At 43.8% G+C, this 6,977-nt stretch overlaps 1 pseudogene; it reads right to left on the minus strand.

The window, feature by feature from the left end:
* Nucleotides 1-902: 902 nt before the first annotated feature.
* Nucleotides 903-1,001, minus strand: LOC122914799 (annotated as a pseudogene).
* Nucleotides 1,002-6,977: the final 5,976 nt, after the last annotated feature.

Raw genomic sequence — 6,977 nt, forward strand, 5'->3', positions numbered from 1 at the left:
TTTTAAAAAAAGAACTCCAGTTTCTAGAGCGTGTTATTAATGCATTCAGATTCATAAAGACAGGGAAAGAAGAAAAACAGTAAGGTCTGATTTATGGGAAAATATTAAAGAAAACTAAAGACAAATACCCCAGTGTAAGTAAAAGAAAGAAGGATCTCATTGCCAAAAAATCAGCCAGGTTTTCACTCAGGGAAAATGAATAATGTGCTATGATCATTGAATGTAGTCTAACAACAAGAACTCTGCTGTATGTGTCAGTAACTGGTTGCAGTTAACTGTAAACCTTTGGGTTTCTTTTTTTTTTTTAATATTTTATTAATTTATTTGACTGAAAGAGAGAGAGATCCCAAATAGGCAGAGAGGCAGGCAGAGAACGAGGGGGAAGCAGGCTCCCTGTTGAGCAGAGAGTCCGATGCAGGGCTCTATCCCAGGACCCTGAGATCATGACCTGAGCTGAAGGCAGAGGCTTAACCCATTGAGCCACCCAGGTGCCCCTGGATTTCTTATAAAAGTCCCAGGTTTAAGTATTCAGCATTGTGGATATGTGCCCATCTCTGTGCCCTGTGTTTTTTGGGGGAATGTATTTATCATAATTCTAATCCCAACTCTGTTTCTAGTTTCATTCAGCCTTGTGTAAATCGTTTAAATCTTGAGTTTATTAGAGTGCACAGAATTGGATTTGCAATTAGATAGACCTATATTTTTTTAAAATTCCAGTGTAATTAGCATAGTGTTCTATTAGTTTCAGGTGTACAATGCAGTGATTTATCTGCTCTCTACATTACTCAGTGCTCCTCCTCATAGGTGCACTCCGAATCCCCTTCACCTATTTCCCCCATCCCCCACCCATATCCCTTCTGGTGACAACAACCAGTTTATTCTCTAGAGTCTGTTTTTTTATCAAAAATATGGAATGCGTCATGAATCTGCTTGTCATCCCTGTGCAGGGGCATGTTAATCTTCTCTGTATCTTCGCAATTTTATTATTTAGCACATGTGCTACCCAAGTGAGCATGACAGATCTCTGTTTCTTTCCCAAGTTCTTCTGATGGACATTCCAATGTGTTTTATAAACCTTTGAAGCCTAATTTCTGCTTCTATGTTTAAGGTCAATATGAGGATCAAAGAAGCTAAATTTATACAATGTACCGGAACATTGCCAGGCACATAGTAGGCCCTCTGTAAAAGCTGGTTGCCTTTTTCCAATTGCTTTTCCTCATTTTGAAAATGGAGAGTTGGGAGAGAAGAGCAGAAGTGGCCAGCATGTGGCCCCCAAGCCATTTTTACTTCTCGCCTTCATGGCAGACATTCTATTTAATGACAGCCTTCTTTATTTTGAAACTAGAAGAGCCTCAAAATCCTCCCAACACAGAACCTTGAGCTACTTCTAGCAGCTGCATGGATGTGACCCTGAAGATAAAACCTCTTTGTGATCCCTGCACTGGATATGCTCTAAGGCTGTAGCGGAGACACTCCGAGCCCACAACATACGGAACTCAGTTTTCAAAATCATACAACTGGGGGGAAAGCAAATTTTTTAAAGCTCAGCAGAGACAAGCACTAAGGTATGGAATGGGATAGCTTGCTGATGGAAGCTTTCAGGAAGGCCTAAGAGTGGCGATAAGATTGGTTATTGTGGAAGGCAGAATTAAGACCCCGCAAAGTTGTCTACGTCTCAGTTCCTGGAACCCGTGGATGTATTACCTCACGTGACAAATGGACTTTTTGCTTGTGACTCAGAATCTTGAAATAGGGAGATTATCCTGGAATATCTGGGTGAGCCCACTATATTAACAAGGGACTTTATAAGAGAGGGAGGGAGGTGGGAGGGTCAGAGTCAGAGGAGACATCAGGATGGAAAGCAGGAGTCAGGGATGCGACCAGTCAAGGAATACAAGCAGCTTTTATTTTTATTTATTTATTTATTTTTAAAGATTTTATTTATTTGTCAAAGAGAGAGAGGGAGAGCAAGCACAGGCAGACAGAATGGCAGGCAGAGGCAGAGGGAGAAGCAGGCTCCCTGCCAAGCAAGGAGCCCGATGTGGGACTCGATCCCAGGAGGCTGGGATCATGACCTGAGCCGAAGGCAGCCGCTTAACCCACTGAGCCACCCAGGCGTCCCACAAGTAGCTTTTAGAAGCTGGAAAAGGCAAAGAACTGACTCCCCACATTCCCTCCTCCTCAGAGCCTCCAGGAGAAATGCAGTCTTACTGACACCTTTTAAGACCCATTTTCAGCTTCTGACTACCAGTACTATAAAATAATCAATGTGTGTTGTTGTTATAAGCCGCCAAGTTCATGGTAATTTGTTTGTAACAGCAACAGGAAATTAACGCAGCCCTTTAAAGAAGGGCTTGGATAGACAATAAAAGAGGGACAATTTGGGTGAGTAGTAGATGATAAACAGAGGCTTAAAGGTGAGCCTAAGCAAAGTAGACAGTGGGAAAGATAGATCCTGACCAGTTTGAAGAGGGGAGATAGGCTGCTGCCAAGAAGGAACACAGCCCAAGAGTTAAGCCTTGGAGAGGTTCGATAGCCTGAATTTGAAACCTTCTTCTGCTTTTTCCAGTAACCTTGGTCCAGTTACTTAATTTCTCTCGCATTACAATGTTATCTATAAAAGTGAGAAGAGCGGTATTGCCCATTTCATGGGGTTAAATGAGATCCTGGATGTAGCATGTCTGGTACTGAATAGTACTCCATAATGGGAGACAAAGGTGAACTGCCACTTCATTAGATAACAAAAAACTGAATACCAGATTGAGATTAGGAAGCTTTACTTCCAAGACATTGGGGGACCATCCAAAGATCTTGGTGGCTCAGTTGGTTAAGCAGCTGCCTTTGGCTCAGGTCATGGTCCCAGCGTCCTGGGATCGAGTCCCACATCGGGCTCCTTGCTCAGCGGGGAGCTTGCTTCCCCCTCTGCCTCTGCCTGCCATTCTGTCTGCCTGTGCTCGCTCTCTCTCTCTCTGATAAATAAATAAAATCTTAAAAAAAAAAACACAAAAGGACTCCTATGGTAAATTAACCAGGCAAAGACAAAACACAGGAAAACCAATCCTTTACAGGGAAAGTTTGAAGGACAGAAGTTGATCTTCACCTTAATATAGAAAAAGTCAGGCACCTATTGCCCAAGCATGCCGACTGACTCTAATGGTTTATTACTGGGGTAGACCTTAGTGGAAACACCTCTAGGCTGGTAGCTCAGAGAGAAAAGCTCTTGCGCAGGCTGTGTCAGCCCGTCATTACTTGCTTTGAGCAAGCCCCTAATGTATATGGTTTTGGGTCCCCACTGGTGAACTCAGCCCTCACGGCTCGGCATGTGCTGAGGCCTGCTGTTTCCAAGTCATACTCCTCTTGGGCTTATATCTTCTTTGAGCCTGAGGTCAAATGATTTATCTTCAGAAAACCACAAGGATAAAAGAGGCCTCCTGAAAAGCAAGTTAGTCCTAATTGCTATGAATCTCAGTAACTACTGAAACCCTGCCCTTACCAAATAATTAGATTTTTTTTTTACAAGGATGTGAAGAGTAGTAGCTATAGTAGATTCAAAAGGTATAAATAAACATGTAAATACTGCATTTCATATCCAATTAGATTGTTTCTAACCATGCTAAGGATCTCCTGTGTGGCATCCTTTGCACAGGGCCTTTTCCCTAAAACAAGCCAGGGAAAGAGAACAACTTCTTCCCCGTGTCGAGCTAGTCAACTGGGACGGCGCAGCTAGTTACTCAAACCATCAATGTGTTTCCTGCCTGTGAATTATTAGTTCAACAGAATTACCCTTATTGTGGAGAAAATCCCTAATAAAAATTGTCCAAATAGCATGTGAAAAACAGCCAAAGGTAAAAAAAAAAAAAAAAAATACTCGGAATAATTTTAGGTGCAACATTTTCCAATACTAAGTGAGAAAAGAATGCTTCCTGCCTTTAGCCAGTAACGGAGGATCTAACCTACACTTCGGTACAGAGTGAGATGTTGACAGTAATTTGAAAAAAAGTGCTATCATCCACAGTCAAGTGTCAGCAGTCAGGACACCTTCGATGCTAAAGGAAGCTATTACCCCCGTATTTTTAGAAGAGGAAATAAACAAGATAGCAACAAACGGGGAAGATCATAGATAATCACAGTCAGTGACATTGTCCGAACATCACTAGATCCCCCAGCATTCTGAAACCACCTTGCTTTAGTATCTAAATGATACTAAATGATACCCAGACCCCAGTCTCACAAAGTGTGAGAAGCCCAGTGCCTTCCTTGCCAGGTGCCTGAGGATTCCTGGAGGGGGCAGGATGTGGGTTGTTTCCCACCGGAGGTCGGGTCCAGCTTCCAGCTCCAAGTTCACATCTCTCTGATGGAACCCGATACCCTGCCAAGATTTGGAGCTGTTCCAACTCTCAGCGAGGTCTGTTCTGCTCCAAAACTTACGCGTGTTGCCCCTCTCCCACGTTGTATTTTCTCCACATTGGTTATATAAGCTGTCTTAGCCAAGCTCATAGAAGATGGAAGGAAAGCAAAGCAGAATTACCTAAAACCAATCAGAGAACACTTTAAAACGGGACCTCAGCCCTCGGTGAGGTCAAAGGTAGCAGCTACCCCGCTCTGTGGGCTCTGGCTTCCTCCCAGGTTGCTGAGACCTCACTTCGCCCCCTCTCAGAAAACCTGTCTTCACATCCTTTCTTCTGGGAATGTCCAGAAACATTGCTTCTATTTTCTTTGTCCATAAAAGAGAGACTTAAAAGTCCTAGTACTTCATTGTCAGGACATGGGCACGAGTCTGCCTGGACTGGGTGTTGAGTGCGGGGAGAGTGGCTGGAGAGCGGGAGTGTGGAGCACAGGCAGCTCTCCTCGGTCTCTGCGCAGCCCGGGAAATGCCGGGTCTTTTGTTCTTGCTGCTGCTGCTCTCCTTCTCCTCCTCCCTCCATTCCTCTGTCCTCCTCCTAGCCTGCCTTTCTTTCTCTTCTCCCTTCTATCTTTTCTTGTCATTTTGTTTTTGAGATTTTATTTGAGAGAGAGAGAGAGCACTAGCAGAGGAGGGGGGCGGGGAGCGGCAGGCGGAGGAAGCAGGCTCCCCTCCCCACTGAGGCAGGGCTGGATTCTGGGACCCTGGGATTAAGACGGAGCTGAAGGCAGACACGTAACCGACTGAGCCACCCAGGCACCGTCCCCCCTTTTACTCCTCTTTCATGCCTCCTCTTCTTATATAAAGTTTGAGAAAATCCATCCTAAAATGCATAATTTATTTTATTAAGGAAAATCCGGAATCTCTAACCTGTCTTCAAAGCTCTCTGTAATAAGGCACAGCCTACCTTACTTCCCTGTTAACCCCTTTGTGTAGCCTGTGTTTTAGCAAAATGGCATTATTTACAGATCCCTGACCTCTCCCCACCGTGGAGGCCATGCTCATTCTTTTTATACCTACATAGTCCGGATTCTCCAGAGAAAGAGAACCAACAGGGGTGTATATATATATATATATATATATAGAGAGAGAGAGAGAGAGAGAGAGATTTTATATATGTGTATGTGTCTGTATGTATTTATTCATAAATATATGTATTTAGAAAGAGAAAGAGAGAGATAGCTAGATAGTGATGATAGATCGAGAAATAGGCTCACACCATTGTGGAGGCTGAGAAGTCCCATAATCCGCCATCTGCTGGCTGTGTAATTCAGTCTGAGTCTGGACGCTGGAGAACCAGAGAAGCCTATGACATAAATTCCATTTGAAGGGCAGGGGAGAAAAAAAAAAAAAAAAAAAAAAAAGAAAAGGAGTAACTCCCTTTCCTTCTACCTTCTTTTCTGTTCAGACCCTCAATAGATAAGATGTGACCCACCCACGCTGGGGAGGGCAATCTACTTTAGCGAGCCAGCCACTGCAAATGCTAATCTCATCCAGAAATGCCCTCACAGACTGACCCAGAAACAGTGGTTACTCTGGGCACCTCTAGTTACTTAGGCTGATGTTGTAATTAATCATCACAACATCACTTCCCGACTTCCAAACCCTGCCTACTCCTGGAAGTTCAGCTGAGCATTGCATTTCTCACTACTCGAGTACAGAGAATATTCCTACCCTGATCACCTTTCAGGCCCCCATGAGGGTCTGCCTCCAAAACAGAGATGGTGGATCACTTCAATCTGCTCTCCAGTTCTGCTGCTTTGAGTCAGATTGTAGAGTCAGGAAGAGCTATATTTGAATTCCAGCCCAGTTGCTTCTTAGTATGTGTGTATTTATTTCCTTGGGCAGACTAGTTTACCTCTCTGTGTCATATTTTGCTTGTCTGTGAATGAGAATAAAGTAATACCTCAAGCGTTGTTGAGGGGGGTTGCACCTGGGGGGCTCAGTGGGTTAAAGCCTCTGCCTGAGGCTCAGATTATGATCTCAGGGTCTTGGGATCGAGCCACACATTTTGGCTCTCTGCTCGGTGGGGAGCCTGCTTCCTCTTCTCTCTCTGCCTGCCTCTCTGCCTACTTGTGATCTCTGTCTGTCAAATAAAGAAGAGTTGTTGAGGGGATAAATAGAAGAATGTACATACACTCCCGAGCACGGTGCCTGACACACAAAAAGAGCTCTCTGAGTATTAGCTTTGCAGAGCTGTTTCCTAACATTTGAATAAGACTGCATGGTTTAAAAACTCTCTTCTGGATTTATAAACCCCCAATCTCCCCTGAAATAGGCAGAACAAATTTATATGCATATTTTACAGATAAGGAAATAGGGTTTTAAAGAAAATAAGCAACTTTACCTGGATTCTAGCAAAAATTAAAGGCCAAGTTGACTGTCAGCTTCATCTGTTCTTGCTCCTGCATTTAGTTACAGATAAACTGTATTCACTTGAGCAGGACCTTTGTTCTTTAAGGAGCCTCTCACACAAACCTTCTAGAAATAGAAAGTGTGGGCTGCATGGACCCCAGTACCACTGTTCAGGAGACGAAAATAGCGATGGCAGGAAGGAAGAAAGGTTGCATATTGG

This window comes from Neovison vison, chromosome 7 (genome assembly GCF_020171115.1).
Source record: "Neovison vison isolate M4711 chromosome 7, ASM_NN_V1, whole genome shotgun sequence".
Classification (NCBI taxonomy): domain Eukaryota; kingdom Metazoa; phylum Chordata; class Mammalia; order Carnivora; family Mustelidae; genus Neogale; species Neogale vison.